A 15,389-nucleotide genomic window follows, 5' to 3' on the forward strand; every position below is an offset into this window, starting at 1 on the left:
CGCCCGCCGGCGCGCCCGACACCCGCCAGCGCGGCCGCGCCCTTCTGGGTGGGGCTCCCTGTCGCCCTGGCCCGTTGTCCGCTCCAGCGCCCGAACCCGCCGAACCCGCTAGGCCCCCTAGAGCCAATGACAGGCAGGCCCCACCCCCTGGAACTTAAAAAAGAAAATGAAAAAAAAAGAAGAATAAAAATAATAGTAAAAATAATAATTAATTAATTAAGATAATTAATTAACTTAGTTAATCCTATTAGTTAATCTAATTAACACTATTAATTAACCTTAATTACTTGATTAGGTAAACAGTCAATGACAGTTGGGCCCCACTGCCTTGTTTGACCGGTCAACGGTCAACGCTGACCGCTGATGTAATGATGACGCAATAAAAGTTTTCAAATTAAATTAATTTCTGATAAATCTAAAAATGATTAAATCTTTTAAAATTAATTTAAAATAAACCGTAGCTCAGATGGAAAAACTTTGTACATGAAAGTTGCTCAGAACGACGGGACGATTCCAGATACGCAGTCCGTTCGTCCGCCACACACCCCTAACCTATCGAACTCGCAACTTTCCCCCTCCGGCTCCTCTGCCCGAAAACGCGAAACCCCGGGAATACTTTCCCGGATTTTTTTCCCCTTCGTCGGTATCACCTACTACCGCGATTGGGCACACCTAGCATCGTTACTTGTCATGTCATGCATCGATATGCATTTGTTTGCATTGTATTCATTGTTTCTTTCCCCTCTTCTCTCCGGTAGACTACGAGACCGACGCTGCTGCTGCCCAGTTCAACTACGGAGTTGACGACCCCTCCTTCTTGCCAGAGCAACCAGGCAAGCCCCCCCCCCTTTGATCACCAGATATCGCCTATTCTCTTCTATACTGCTTGCATTAGAGTAGTGTAGCCTGTTACTGCTTTCCGTTGATCCTATTCTGATGCATAGCCTGACATTGTTGCTACATCTATTGATACCTTACCTGCAATCCTAAATGCTTAGTATAGGATGCTAGTTTATCATCATTGGCCCTACATTCTTGTCAGTCTGCCTTGCTATACTATTGGGCCGTGATCACTCGGAAGGTGATCACGGGTATATACTATACATACATACATACTATACAGATGGTGACTAAAGTCGGGTCAGCTCGAAGAGTACCCGCGAGTGATTCACGGATTGGGGGCTGAAAGGACCTTTGTCCCGACGGCCCTCTGTGTGGATCTTTGTGGCGGAGCGACAGGGCAGGTTGAGACCGCCTAGGAGAGAGGTGGGCCTGGCCCTGTTCGGCGTTCGCGGATACTTAACACGCTTAACGAGATCTTGGTATTTGATCTGAGTTGGCTACGAGCCTATACGCACTAACCATCTACGCGGGAGTAGTTATGGGTATCCCGACGTCGTGGTATCAGCCGAAGCACTTCAAACGTCAGCGACGGAGCGGCGCGCGCCGGATTGGACTGGAACGCCTGCTAGGCTAGGTCTGCTTCCGGCCGCCCTCGCAACATGCAGGTGTGCTATGGGCGATGGGCCCAGACCCCTGTGCGCTTAGGTTTAGACCGGCGTGCTGGCCTCTCTGTTTTGCCTAGGTGGGGCTGCGACGTGTTGATCTTCCGCGGCCGGGCATGACCCAGGAAAGTGTGTCCGGCCAAATGGGATCAAGCGTGCTGGGTAAGTTGGTGCACCCCTGCAGGGAAGTTAATCTATTCGAATAGCCGTGATCTTCGGTAACAGGACGACTTGGAGTTGTACCTCGACCTTATGACAACTAGAACCGGATACTTAATAAAACACACCCTTCCAAGTGCCAGATACAACCCGGTGATCGCTCTCTAACAGGGCGACGAGGAGAGGATCGCCGGGTAGGATTATGCTATGCGATGCTACTCGAGATGCTACTTGGAGATGCTACTTGAAGATGCTACTTGGAGGACTTCAATCTACTCTCTTCTACATGCTGCAAGACGGAGGCTGCCAGAAGCGTAGTCTTCGATAAGACTAGCTATCCCCCTCTTATTCTGGCATTCTGCAGTTCAGTCCACTGATATGGCCCTTTACACATATACCCATGCATATGTAGTGTAGTTCCTTGCTTGCGAGTACTTTGGATGAGTACTCACGGTTGCTTTCTCCCCCCTTTTTTCCCCCTTTCCTTTATTTCTGGTTGTCGCAACCAGATGCTGGAGTCCAGGAGCTAGACGCTACCGTCAACGACGACCCCTACTACACCGGAGGTGCCTACTACTACGTGCTGCCCGCTGACGACGACCAGGAGTAGTTAGGAGGATCCCAGGCAGGAGGCCTGCGCCTCTTTCGATCTGTATCCCAGTTTGTGCTAGCCTTCTTAAGGCAAACTTGTTTAACTTATGTCTGTACTCAGATATTGTTGCTTCCGCTGACTCGTCTATGATCGAGCACTTGTATTCGAGCCCTCGGGGCCCCTGGCTTGTATTATGATGCTTGTATGACTTTTTATGTTTTAGAGTTGTGTTGTGATATCTTCCCATGAGTCCCTGATCTTGATCGTACACATTTGCGTGCATGATTAGTGTACGATTGAATCGGGGGCGTCACATCTACATGTGAAGCAGAGTACATAGCTGCTTCGGAAGCAGCAAATGAAGGAGTCTGGATGAAGGAGTTCATTTCCGATCTAGGTGTCAATACCTAGTGCATCGGGACCAATGAAGATCTTCAGTGACAATACTGGTGCAATTGCCTTGGCAAAGGAATCCAGATTTCACAAGAGGACGAAGCACATCAAGAGACGCTTCAATTCCATCTGGGACCAAGTCCAGGTGGGAGACATAGAGATTTGCAAGATACATACGGATCTAAATGTTGCAGACCCGTTGACTAAGCCTCTTCCATGAGCAAAACATGATCAGCACCAAGACTCCATGGGTGTTAGAATCATTACTATGTAATCTAGATTATTGACTCTAGTTCAAGTGGGAGACTGAAGGAAATATGCCCTAGAGGCAATAATAAAGTTATTATTTATTACCTCATATCATGATAAATGTTTATTATTCATGCTAGAATTGTATTAACTGGAAACATGATACATGTGTGAATACATAGACAAACTTAATGTCACTACTATGCCTCTACTTGACTAGCTCATTAATCAAAGATGGTTATGTTTCCTAACCATAGACATGAGTTGTCATTTGATTAATGGGATCACATCATTAGGAGAATGGTGTGATTGACATGACCCATTCCGTTAGCTTAGCACTTGATCGTTTAGTATGTTGCTATTGCTTTCTTCATGACTTATACATGTTTCTACAACTATGAGATTATGCAACTCCCGTTTACCGAAGGAACACTTTGTGTGCTACCAAACTTCACAATGTAACTGGGTGATTATAAAGGAGCTCTACAGGTGTCTCCAAAGGTACATGTTGAGTTGGTGCATTTCGAGATTAGGTTTTGTCACTCCGATTGTTGGAGAGGTATCTCTGGGCCCTCTCGGTAATGCACATCACTATAAGCCTTGCAAGCAATGTAACTAATGAGTTAGTTGCGGAATGACGCATTACGTAACGAGTAAAGAGACTTGCCGGCAACGAGATTGAACTAGGTATTGGGATACCGACGATCAAATCTCGGGCAAGTAACATACCGATGAAAAAGGGAACAACAAATGTTGTTATGCGGTTTGATCGATAAAGATCTTTGTAGAATATGTAGGAGCCAATATGATCATCCAGGTTCCGCTATTGGTTATTGACCGGAAAGTGTCTCGGTCATGTCTACATAGTTCTCGAACCCGTAGGGTCCGCACGCTTAAGGTTTCGTTGACAGTTTTATTATGAGTTTATGAGTTTTGATGTACCGAAGGTTGTTCAGAGTCCTGGATGTGATCACGGACATGACGAGGAGTCTCGAAATGGTCGAAACATAAAGATCGATATATTGGACGACTATATTTGGACATCGGAAAGGTTTCGGGTGAGATTGGGACAATAACGGAGCTCTAGGAGGTTATCGGAACCCCCCGGGAGGTATATGGGCCTTATTGGGCCTTAGTGGAAAGGAGGGGAAAGGAGCAAAGGAGGGGGCGCCCCCCCCCCCAAGCCCAATCCAAATTGGGAAGGGCCCCCCCTTTCCTTCTCCCCTCCCTCCTCTTCCTTCCCTCTCCCTCTCCTAATAGGAAAGGGGGGAGTCCTACTCCCGGTGGGGGTTGAACTCCCCCCCTAGGGCGCGCCACCCCCCTTGGCCGGCTCCTTACTCCACTCCTTTATATACGGGGGAGGGGGCACCCCATAGACACAACAATTGATCTCTTGATCTCTTAGCCGTGTGCGGTGCCCCCCTCCACCATACTTCACCTCGATAATATTGTAGCGGTGCTTAGGCGAAGCCCTGCGACGGTGGAACATCAAGATCGTCACCACGCCGTCGTACTGACGAAACTCTTCCCTGACATTCTGCTGGATCAGAGTACGGGGAACGTCATCGAGCTGAACGTGTGCTAGAACTCAGAGGTGTCGTAGTTTCCGTGCTTGATCGGTCGGGCCGTGAAGACGTATGACTACATCAACCGCGTTGTGCTAACGCTTCCGCTTTTGGTATACGAGGGTACGTGGACACACTCTCCCCTCTCGTTGCTATGCATCACCATGATCTTGCGTATGCATAGGAATTGTTTTGAAATTACTACGTTCCCCAACATGAACATTATCATTAATATTGTCTCTAGGTTCATATTCATCACCTGATTGTTTTTCAGCATCAGAAATAGAAATATCATTGGGATTATCAGGTGTGTCTACAATAGGTTCACTAGAAGCATGCAAAGTCCTATCATTTTTCTTTTTCTTCTTTTTAGAAGAACTAGGTGCCTCTAGATTATTTCTCTGAGAATCTTGCTCAATTCTCTTAGGGTGGCCTTCAGGATACAAAGGTTCCTGGGTCATTCTACCAGTTCTAGTAGCCACTCTAAGAGCAAAATCATGTTTATTATTTAATTCATCGAGCAAATCACTTTGAGCTTTAAGTACTTGCTCCGCTTGAGTGGTAACCATAGAAGCATATTTGCTAATGAGTTTAAGTTCACCTTTAACTCTAGCCATATAATCACTCAAGCATCCAATCATGTAAGCATTACTCTTTAATTCTCTACCAACATAAGCATTAAAACTTTCTTGCCTAGCCATAAAATCATCCAATTCATCTAAACATTGGCGAGGAAATTTAGTAGATGGGATTTCAACCTTATCATATCTATAGAGAGAATTTACATTTACTACCTGTGTCGGCTTATCAAGACAATGTGTTTCTTCAACAGGCGGTATATTAAGACCATGTATTTCTTCAATAGGAGGTAAATTCTTAACATCTTCAGCTTTAATACCTTTTTCTTTCATAGATTTCTTTGCCTCTTGCATATCTTTAGGACTGAGAAATAGAACTCCCCTTTTCTTCAAAGCTGGTTTAGGAATAGGCTCAGGAGTTGGCTCAATTGGCTCAGGAATTGGCTCAGGAAGAGTCCAATTATTTTCATTAGTCGACATATTATTCAATAACAATTCAGCTTGGTCGACTGTTCTTTCCCTGAAAACACAACCAACACAACTATCCAAGTGGTCCTTGGAAGCATCGGTTAGTCCATTATAAAATATATCAAGTATTTCATTTTTCTTAAGAGGATGATCAGGCAAAGCATTAAGCAATTGGAGAAGCCTCCCCCAAGCTTGTGGGAAACTCTCTTCTTCAATTTGCACAAAATTATATATTCCCCTCAAGGCAGCTTGTTTCTTATGAGTAGGGAAATATTTAGCAGAGAAGTAATAAATCAAATCCTGGGGACTACGCACACAACCAGGATCAAGAGAATTAAACCAAGTTTTAGCATCACCCTTTAATGAGAATGGAAATATCTTAAGGATATAATAATAGCGAGACTTCTCCTCATTAGTGAACGGGGTGGCTATATCATTTAACTTAGTAAGATGTGCCACAACAGTTTCAGATTCATAGCCATAAAAAGGATCAGATTCAACCAAAGTAATTATCTCAGGATCAACAGAGAATTCATAATCCTTATCAGTAACAAAAATAGGTGAAGTAGCAAAAGCAGGGTCATATTTCATTCTAGCATTCAGAGATTGCTGCTTCCATTTAGCTAATAACTTCTTAAGATCGTATCTGTCATTGCAAGCAAGAATAGCTCTAGCAGCTTCTTCATCCATAACATAACCCTCAGGAACAACATGCAATTCATACTTAGGTGGAGAACCTTCATCATCACTATCTTCAATAATTTCATCATCAATAATTTCATTCTCTCTGACCCTAGCAAGTTGTTCATCAAGATATTCAACTAATGGCATAGTAGTATCAAGCATAGAAGTAGTTTCATCATAAGTATCATGCATAGTAGAAGTGGCATCATCAATAACATGCGACATATCAGAATTCATAACAGTAGCAGGTTTAGGTATCGCAAGCTTACTCAAAACAGAAGGAGAATCTAGTGCAGAGCTAGATGGCAGTTCCTTACCTCCCCTCGTAGTTGAGGGAAAAATCTTAGTTCTTTCGTCTTTCAAGTTCCTCATAGTGATCAGCAGATATAAATCCAAAGTGACTCAAAGAATAGAGCTATGCTCCCCGGCAACAGCGCCAGAAAATAGTCTTGATAACCCACAAGTATAGGGGATCGCAATAGTTTTCGAGGGTAGAGTATTCAACCCAAATTTATTGATTTGACACAAGGGGAGCCAACGAATATTCTCAAGTATTAGCAGTTGAGTTGTGAATTCAACCACACCTGGATAACTTAGTATATGCAGCAAAGTATTTAGTACCAAAGTAGTATGATAGTAATGGTAACAGTGGTAAAAGTAACGATAGCAATTTTGTAGTAATTGTAACAATAGCAACTGTAAAGTAAATAAGCAAAGAACAATATATGAAAAGCTCGTAGGCATTGGATCAGTGATGGATAATTATGTCGGATGCGATTCCTCAGGTAATAGTTATAACATAGGGTGACATAGACCTACCTCCAGTTCATCAATGTAATGTAGACATGTATTCCGAATATAGTCATACATGCTTAGGGAAAAGAACTTGCATGACATCTTTTGTCCTACCCTCCCGTGGCAGCGGGGTCCTAATGGAAAAGGGATATTAAGGCCTCCTATTAATAGAGTACCGGACCAAAGCATTAACACATAGTGAATACATGAACTCCTCAAACTACGGTCATCACCGAGAAGTATCCCGATTATTGTCACTTCGGGGTTGTCGGATCATAACACATAATAGGTGACTATAGACTTGCAAGATAGGATCGAGAACTCACATATATTCATGAAAACATAATAGATTCAGATCTGAAATTATGGCAGTCGGGCCCTAGTGACAAGCATTAAGCATAGCAAAGTCATAGCAACATCAATCTCAGAACATAGTAGATACTAGGGATCAAACCCTAACAAAACTAACTTGATTACATGGTAAATCTCATCCAACCCATCACCGTCCAGCAAGCCTACGATGGAATTACTCACGCACGGCGGTGAGCATCATGAAAGTGGTGATGGAGGATGGTTGATGATGACGACGGCGATGAATCCCCCTCTCCGGAGCCCCAAACGGACTCCAGATCAGCCCTCCCGAGAGAGATTAGGGCTTGGCGGCAGCTCCGTGTCGTAAAACGCGATGAAACTTTCTCTCTGATTTTTTGTCTCCGCAAAAGCAAATATATAGAGTTGGAGTTGAGGTCGGTGGCCATCCAGGGGGCCCACGAGGCAAGGGGCGCTCCTAGGGGGAGGGGGCGCACCCCCACCCTCGTGGACAGGGTGTGGGCCCCCTGGCCTTAATTCTTTCACTAGTATTTTTTATATTTTCCAAGAGTAATCTCCGTGGATTTTCAGGTCATTCCGAGAACTTATGTTTCTGCACAAAAATAACACCATGGCAGTTCTGCTGAAAACAGCGTCAGTCCGGGTTAGTTTTATTCAAATCATGCAAGTTAGAGTCCAAAACAAGGGCAAAAGTGTTTGGAAAAATAGATACGTTGGAGACATATCACCAGGCAACCCATTCCAGGTCCAAATTTGGGCCTTATTTCCGTCACCGCGGACACGAGGCAGACACCTGTGACACCCGCCTACTCCTCTTCCTGGCGCGCTAATCGGTGGCACATAGGCCATCTCTCCCCCCCCCCCGCCCCGACAGCCTGCAGACCCTGCCGTTCCACCCCGTCACCGCCACCGCCTAGTTCCGGTGCCCAGGCTAGCCGTCCGCGCCCACATACCTCCCTCGGAGCACGCCAGCTTCCCCGATGTCGCTGTCACCACTGGCTCGCCGCACCACCGCAGCTTCCCCAACGTTGCCGCCAGCATCACCTCACCCCCGTGCCCTCGGCTCTACTGGCAAAAGCGCATTGACCTCGCTCATCTGACGTCGCCACGACCACCAGACGCCACCAGGCCAACTACCTGTTCCAAGGGAGGCGTGCGGGTCTTCACATGCCAGCTTCTTCGATGATGCCTGCAAGTTGTTCGACGGTTTGCCCGTAAGGTACAAATGGACTCCACCGACGATTTCTTTTTCCATAATTTCATTTGTGACTCGGATGACGATGAGGATATTGTGGTTGCTGTGTTGATCGTCCATGACCACCTTAGTAGGCAGCGGTCATTGTTCCGGGGCTCGATCTCAGGGCACACTCCGGCGTTGAATCATAACCGAGAGAGCGGCCATTTCCTTCTCTGGAAGGACTACTGCGGCACACCTAACCTGCTCTTCAAACATCACCTATTCTAGTGTTGTTTCCATATGGCTAGGCATGTTTTCAACCATATCCGTGAGGGGGTGATGGCATACGATAAGTATTTCGAGTGCAGGGAGGATGCCTTTGGAAAGATTGGCTTCTCCTCTTATTAGAAATGCAATGTCGCTATTCGGATGCTTGCATACGGAGTTCCTGGTGATCTCATTGATGAGTATGTCTATATGAGCGAGTCCACGTGCCTAGAGTCCATGTACAAGTTCTGCAAGGCTGTGACAACAATGTTTGACCTTGAGTATTTGAGAGAGCCAAATGATGCAGATACAGCCCGCTTGTTGGTGATGAATGCCAGCAAGGGTTTTCCAGGGATGCTTTGTAGCATATATTGTATGCATTGGGAGTGGAAGAATTGCCCTTCTGCATGATAGGGGGAGTATAAGGGCCATGTCAAAGATTGCACTGTCATACTTCAGGTTGTGGCCTCACAAGATCTCTGGATCTGGGACTCTTTCTTCGGCATGGCTGAATCTCACAAAATTATATCAACGTGCTTCAACGCTCTCTGGTGTTTGCAAGGCTTGCCGAAGACAACTATCCATAGTAGGTGCCCAACCAACACAAGCACAGCGGCATGCGCATCACACAAGCGGCGACAAGGACGCGGGCGCTGCCGTTGCTTTTTGGGTTGGACGCGCCGGATGGAGGCCGAAATCACTATCCTGACCCTTTCGGCAAACTTTGTCACAAAGTGAACTCGACATGAAAGTATTTCACGATCTAACCCTTTTAACAACGCCATAGCTCACGGTGTTTCTGCCCAAAATGGAAACGCCAAGCTAGCTATCGTTCGTGTCCAAAGAAGAAACGCCGAGGTAGCTCACGTTGCGGGCCAGGTAAGAAACGTCATAGGGCTTGGCGTTTCTTCACTGGCACCCAACCCATTCACTTCCCCGTCGGGATCTTTCTCCTCGGCCGCCAGAGATGCCAGGCTAGAAACGCTAAGGTCGGTGACGTTTCCGGCCTTCTCAGAAATGCCAAGGTGAAAAACTGCTCCATAACCAGGGCCTAAACGCCAAGACATATGGCATTTTTTACTTGGTCAAAAACGCCATAAACTTGGGCGTTTCTTACCTGGTGAGAAACCTTAGCTACCTCGGCGTTTCTTATTTGGTCAGAAACGTTGGCTAGCTCGGCGTTTCTATGTTTAGCAGAAACGCCGTGGGCTACGGCGTTGCTAAAAAGGTCAGATCGTGAAATACTTTCACGTCGAGTTCATTTTGTGACAAACTTCGTTCAAAGGGCCAGAGCAACTCTAGCAGACCCCGCATCCCGCCCCGGCTCACAAAATAACTGCCAAAATACGGGTCGAGAGGGAAAACTTGTCGATCAGACCCCGCATCCCGCCCTGGCCCGCAAATATTTTTGCGGGGCATGGCAAATCTTCTCCCACAACCTCTAGTTTCACGGGCTGGGAGGCTGACCCGAGCTCAGCCCCTATCCGCAGCGGGATTTGGCGGGAGGGACATTTCTGCGCACCCTTTCCCGCTCCCACCACCCTCCTCCACCATTGCCCCACCTCCGCATGCTCCGATGCTTCCTTCTCGTCCGTCCCTTGCCGCCATGGACGACCCCATGTTGTCCCCCGTCATCGTCGAGGTCGCGCACGCTCCTTCCCCTCGGGCGGATCTCGTCGTCGGCCATGTTGGCCCCGCCGCCGTCGCGCAAGCAAACGCCGCGCCTGCCCGCAAGCTGCAGGGCGACGTGGTAGTGCAGGGCGGGAATTCGGCTGCCCCCGCCGCGATGGCCCGTGCTCCGGGCGCCAACGCCGCAGGGCGATCCCGGCCAGCGGCGGAGAAGGTCGGCAAGGTCGCGGGCATAAAGCGGAGGAAGATTCCGGCTACAAAGAAGCCACCTTCTTCATCCTCTCACTCCATCTCGGAAAGAGGTGCTCCGGCGATGCCATTCAACGGTGTCGCTCCCCCCGCAAGCGAGGTGTTCGACGAAATGGCCGGAAGGTACGCGTCTTCGATGAACCGCAATGACATGGACGACCTCACCAAAACATGGCATGATATGGCAAGGAGAGAAATCTTGAAGAGGAGAATGGTCGCGTCGGCCGGTCCATGTTACAGTTCCGGTGATGTTTTCTCTGCTCCATATGGTGGCAATGTGGATGATTTCGGTGTGGGAGTTGGAACAAGCGCCAGAGTGAAGATCGACCAAGATGGTGCCGGACATGGGCGCAAACTTTTGCAGGGCCCTCTTTTGCGTTTGTCGTACTGAACTTGGCTTTTATTTACGCGTAAAATTGTGTTATGTCGTTTGAATTTGAACTTATTTATGAAAACTTATGTCAAATACTAGAATTGTCGTTTTCTGTTTGCGGGTCGTCGCGGCGGTGTCCGAACAAAACCCGTAGAGATCGACTCGTAAAAAGGTATATTCCGCGAATATACTTTTTTGCGGGTCCATTTAGGAGTCTGCATCTGTGGCAGCCCGAACGAGCCCGCAAAAGCGATTTTGCACGAACTGCAAACATGTTTTGCGGGCTGACGGAATGCGGGGGGTTTGCTAGAGATGCTCTCACAATAGTGAAAAAGGCCCAGGATGGATTCGCCCCCGCACACCACGCGCCACTAGCGGACGTGCAAACCGGCCGCTGGTCGCGGTCCCTCCCAGATCTCCTCTCCCCGTCCCTTTCCTGCTTCTCTCTCCTCTGTCCCCACCGTCGCAAGGCTACAACAAAGTCAGCCTCCAACCACCGTTTTGCGCTTTTCTTCCCTACCCTTTTTGTTACGGCTTCTCTCAGTTTTCTTTCTTATCTCTCCCTAATAATAAAGCATGGATTGGGTCTCCGGGTTCACCGTCGCGGCTTTTTTATAGAAAGATCCCTGTGGCCTTTATGAATTAAACCCGCCGTCCCTGTTTTATCTGAAAAAACGTTTCGTCTTTTTTTCTAAAAAAAACACTGTTTAGCACGCCTAAGCCTCAGCCCGCCGCCGTCGCCCACGCAACGTTGCTCCTCCGCTCGCTTCCTCCCCGCCAGTGACGACATGATGTCTTCCGAGCCCGAGAAAGCGCCGCCCGCCCCCGAAGCGGGCGTCCCCGCAGACACCGTCAGCAATAAGCAACGGAAGAGGGACGCCAGGAAGGCCGAGAAGGCGGCCAAGTACGCGCAGGCGCAGCAGAAGCCCGCCGCCAAGGACCCCTCGCCGGAGCATGAGAAGAAGAAGCAGCAGCCCGACGCCGAGGACGACCCCTCGGCGGCCAACTACGGCGACGTCCTCCCCGGGGAGATCCTCCCTACGGCAGTCCCCGATGAACCGTGGGCGGAGATCGGCCGCCTCGACAAGGCCGCCGCCGGCTGCTCCATGCTGGTCCGCGCGACGCCCAGGCAGTCTACCGTGGGTCCAAGACCAAGAATGTGGCCTTCCTGGAGCGGCGGCAGGGGATGAGGAGCACCGTGGCCGTGCAAAACGTGCTCGCCGGCAGCGCCCAGATGGAGCCCTTCGCCTTGTCCCTCCCCAAGGAGTCGATCGTCGTCGTGGAGGGCGCCGTCGCCCTCCTCGGCAAGCCCCTTAGATACACCACAGTGCGAGAGGTTTCTTTCTGCCGTAGCTGATCTTTGTCTGTCTGTTATTTTCTGATCCCCGTTTGATGGCTGGCAGGTGGAGAACTGGAGATTCAGGTGAGGAAGCTCTACTGCATCACCAGGGCTGACCCGAGGCTACCGATCAGCGCGCAGGATGCCGGCTGGAGTGCGGAGGAGTTTGCAAAAGCTGAAGCAGTATGTCAACCGCCTGTACAATCTGCATTTGCTTGCCTCCTCTTTGAATGCATGAAGGAGGAGGACACAGTTTTGTTGTTGCTCCAATTCTCCGATGATGATGATATCTGGGTTCAGCTGATGGGATCTTGTTGTTTTGCAGAAGGGAGTGCCACTTCCCTGCGTTGGTCAGGACACGCTTAGACTATCGAGTTCTTGAGCCGGGAACACCGGCAGGTCAAGCCGTTTTCCGTATACAACATCAAGTTGAAAACGTTGGTATTTGTTCTTGCTTTTAGGACTGCTGCTATCAGTGATATATTCATGAATTGAGTTTGCAGAACTAAACATACCATGTTATGTACTAATATGTTGTATAGCTTAGATAAAATATTCTACTTGGACACTGAATTAAACGTATCTGATCTGGTGACCCCTTTGAGTCGTTGGGCCAAAGCGTGGCATTGGCTGGGCTGCTGCGTGGGGATTTCAGTGATACTTTTGGGTGGTCGTTTAGGTGGAGTGTGCATGAGCAGGCACCATAGCAGCACTTAGTGCTGGACTGTCATTGCATTTGGTCGTAATGATGTGGATAGGCTCTTGCCTCTTCTTCTATAATATATGAATAATATGGTACACATCCTTGTGCGTGTTCTAGAGAAAAAACTTTAGCCTCAGCCTGTAATTATTTCGCACCCGCAAAAAAAGTCTTTATTCAGCACCGTGCTGGTCTTTTAAGTTGTTTCTAGACACTGATCGATCCAGTGATCTTAATGTTATGCCTGCAATCTGATTACACTAATGATTGGATTGAGTTTTAACTTTATCATTCGGTGTTGAATATGTATTTGTCAAGCCAATGCATATGCTTTTACAAAAGCTGTTTTATGAAGGCTGCACGGATTTATTTTTTATGCATTTCTGCAGCATTTGATGCTTTTTTTTGTGCTGGTTAGTAAATATTTACCATTGTTGGATACTACAGAAATTCAGAGAATATTTGTCCTCAAAAGATATTGGGATCCACACTCCAAAGCTGATTTCAGGGTCAAGTGAAGGTGGAGCAGCAGTATTCAAACTTGAATATAAGAATGGCAAGTGTGCTTGTTTAGCACAATCCCCTCAGCTACACAAGCAGCTGGCTATCTGTGGTGGGTTCCGTCGTGTCTTAGAGGTTGGGGATGTGTTTAGAGCTGAAGATTCCAACACACATAGGCATTTGTGTGAGTTTGTTGGTTTGGACGCTGAAATGGAGATTATGAGGCACTACTTTGAGGTGAGCAGGTTTGGTAGAGTGCTCTTCATTTACAAACACTTTTTTTTTTGCGGAAATCTTCATTTACAAACACGACAATGGCTGAACTTGTTTCTTCAAACAGATTTGCGATATTGTGGATGGATTATTTGTAGAATTGTTCAGACACTTGAATGAAAATTGGAAGACGGAACTCGAGGCATTTAATAGGCAGTATCCATTTGAACCAGTGAAGGTAAAATATTTGTTGCTTCTTATTGCTTGGTGGTTCCAGTAATGTTACAATATCTGGGTTTTGTAGCTGAAATGGCGACTCACATTGTGTTTATTCCTGCAGTACCTAGAGGGTATCTTGAGGCTCAGTTACGAGGAAGGAATACAACTGTTGAAGGTACAAACATGTAGCAATTTCATTACCACCCTGATGTTTTTCTCTCATCATTTGAATTTTATACTGTTCTCGTGCAGTATATAACTGCTATTTTAACTCTACTGTACACAGCCTGATGTATGACATCATAATAAGAAAAGAAAAAGAATTAAGCATTGGTGATTTATTTGCTTGGCAGGAAGTTGGAACAGAAATTGAGCCTATGGCTGACCTTAACAGTAATTGTACCTAATTTTGTGCGTACGTTGTCATGCTTGGGGGGACACAGTGCAATCCATCGGACCCGTTGCAACGCACGGGCTCTTTTGCTAGTAAGAAACAAAGTACTTAATCACCACTAGTATTATTTGTTCCTTCGGTTGCACCGTGTCCCTGTGCGTTACATCATCGAGATGGAGTAGAACAAATCAGATTTAATGTGTAAAATACTCGCAACGTTTTCTCTGATTGATTGAGTGGTTTGTTCTGTCTGTGATGATTCATCGGTTACTCCTGCGCCAAAAGAAAATAAAGATTGTGATGATTCTTCGGTCCCTCCCTTCAAAACAACAGAGAAAGCTAGTATAGTGCTGCAAGCCAAACAAACCCACCCCGATCTTTTGCTCAAAGTTGCTATTTCTCTAATATAAGTACTCGTGCTCACCCAGCAAAAGAAAAGGTAGTCGTGCTCATCATGTTGCTTGAGCCAGTAGCAGTAGCACTGACACACTATCCTTTGGTGGAAGCCAAGCTAAAGAGCAGCTAAAGCTGAATTTCGGGCGCGTATTCGTATTCGTGGATTGGAGATCACGTCTCCCCCAAATGGCAAAAAGGACCTCCCGCCAAGGTAACATATGGCAAAAACCAAAACAGACACTCCTAGTTTGGCCACTAACTGCACAAATTTATTTTTACCCGAAAAAAAAATTGTACAGTCAGTGCAATTATTTTAATTTTTCTTCATCACTGAGTCGTGGTAACAATTTTCGGTTTGCAATGTGTATGCCTTTTTTCCAGAGAAAACACTGGAAGATATTTCAAATTTACTTCAGCTACAAAAATAATTACAAAGATGTAAGCAACCGACTTGGAAAAAAAATTCCACAACAAGCATCAAAGAAACCCTAATAGCCACATGGCTCTTGAACAACCGTGTTTGAAGTCCACCGCTAGGAACGAGACAAAGACAATGTAGATCAAACATTGACATGGTTGTATGCTAAACTTCTTGTTGCTATGGCTTGTTAGAC

At 46.9% G+C, this 15,389-nt stretch overlaps 1 pseudogene; it reads left to right on the forward strand.

The window, feature by feature from the left end:
• The first annotated feature begins 11,804 nt into the window (after positions 1 to 11,804).
• Positions 11,805 to 14,484, forward strand: LOC119281309 (annotated as a pseudogene).
• Positions 14,485 to 15,389: the final 905 nt, after the last annotated feature.

Source organism: Triticum dicoccoides, chromosome 3B, assembly GCF_002162155.2.
Source record: "Triticum dicoccoides isolate Atlit2015 ecotype Zavitan chromosome 3B, WEW_v2.0, whole genome shotgun sequence".
Classification (NCBI taxonomy): Eukaryota; Viridiplantae; Streptophyta; class Magnoliopsida; order Poales; family Poaceae; genus Triticum; species Triticum dicoccoides.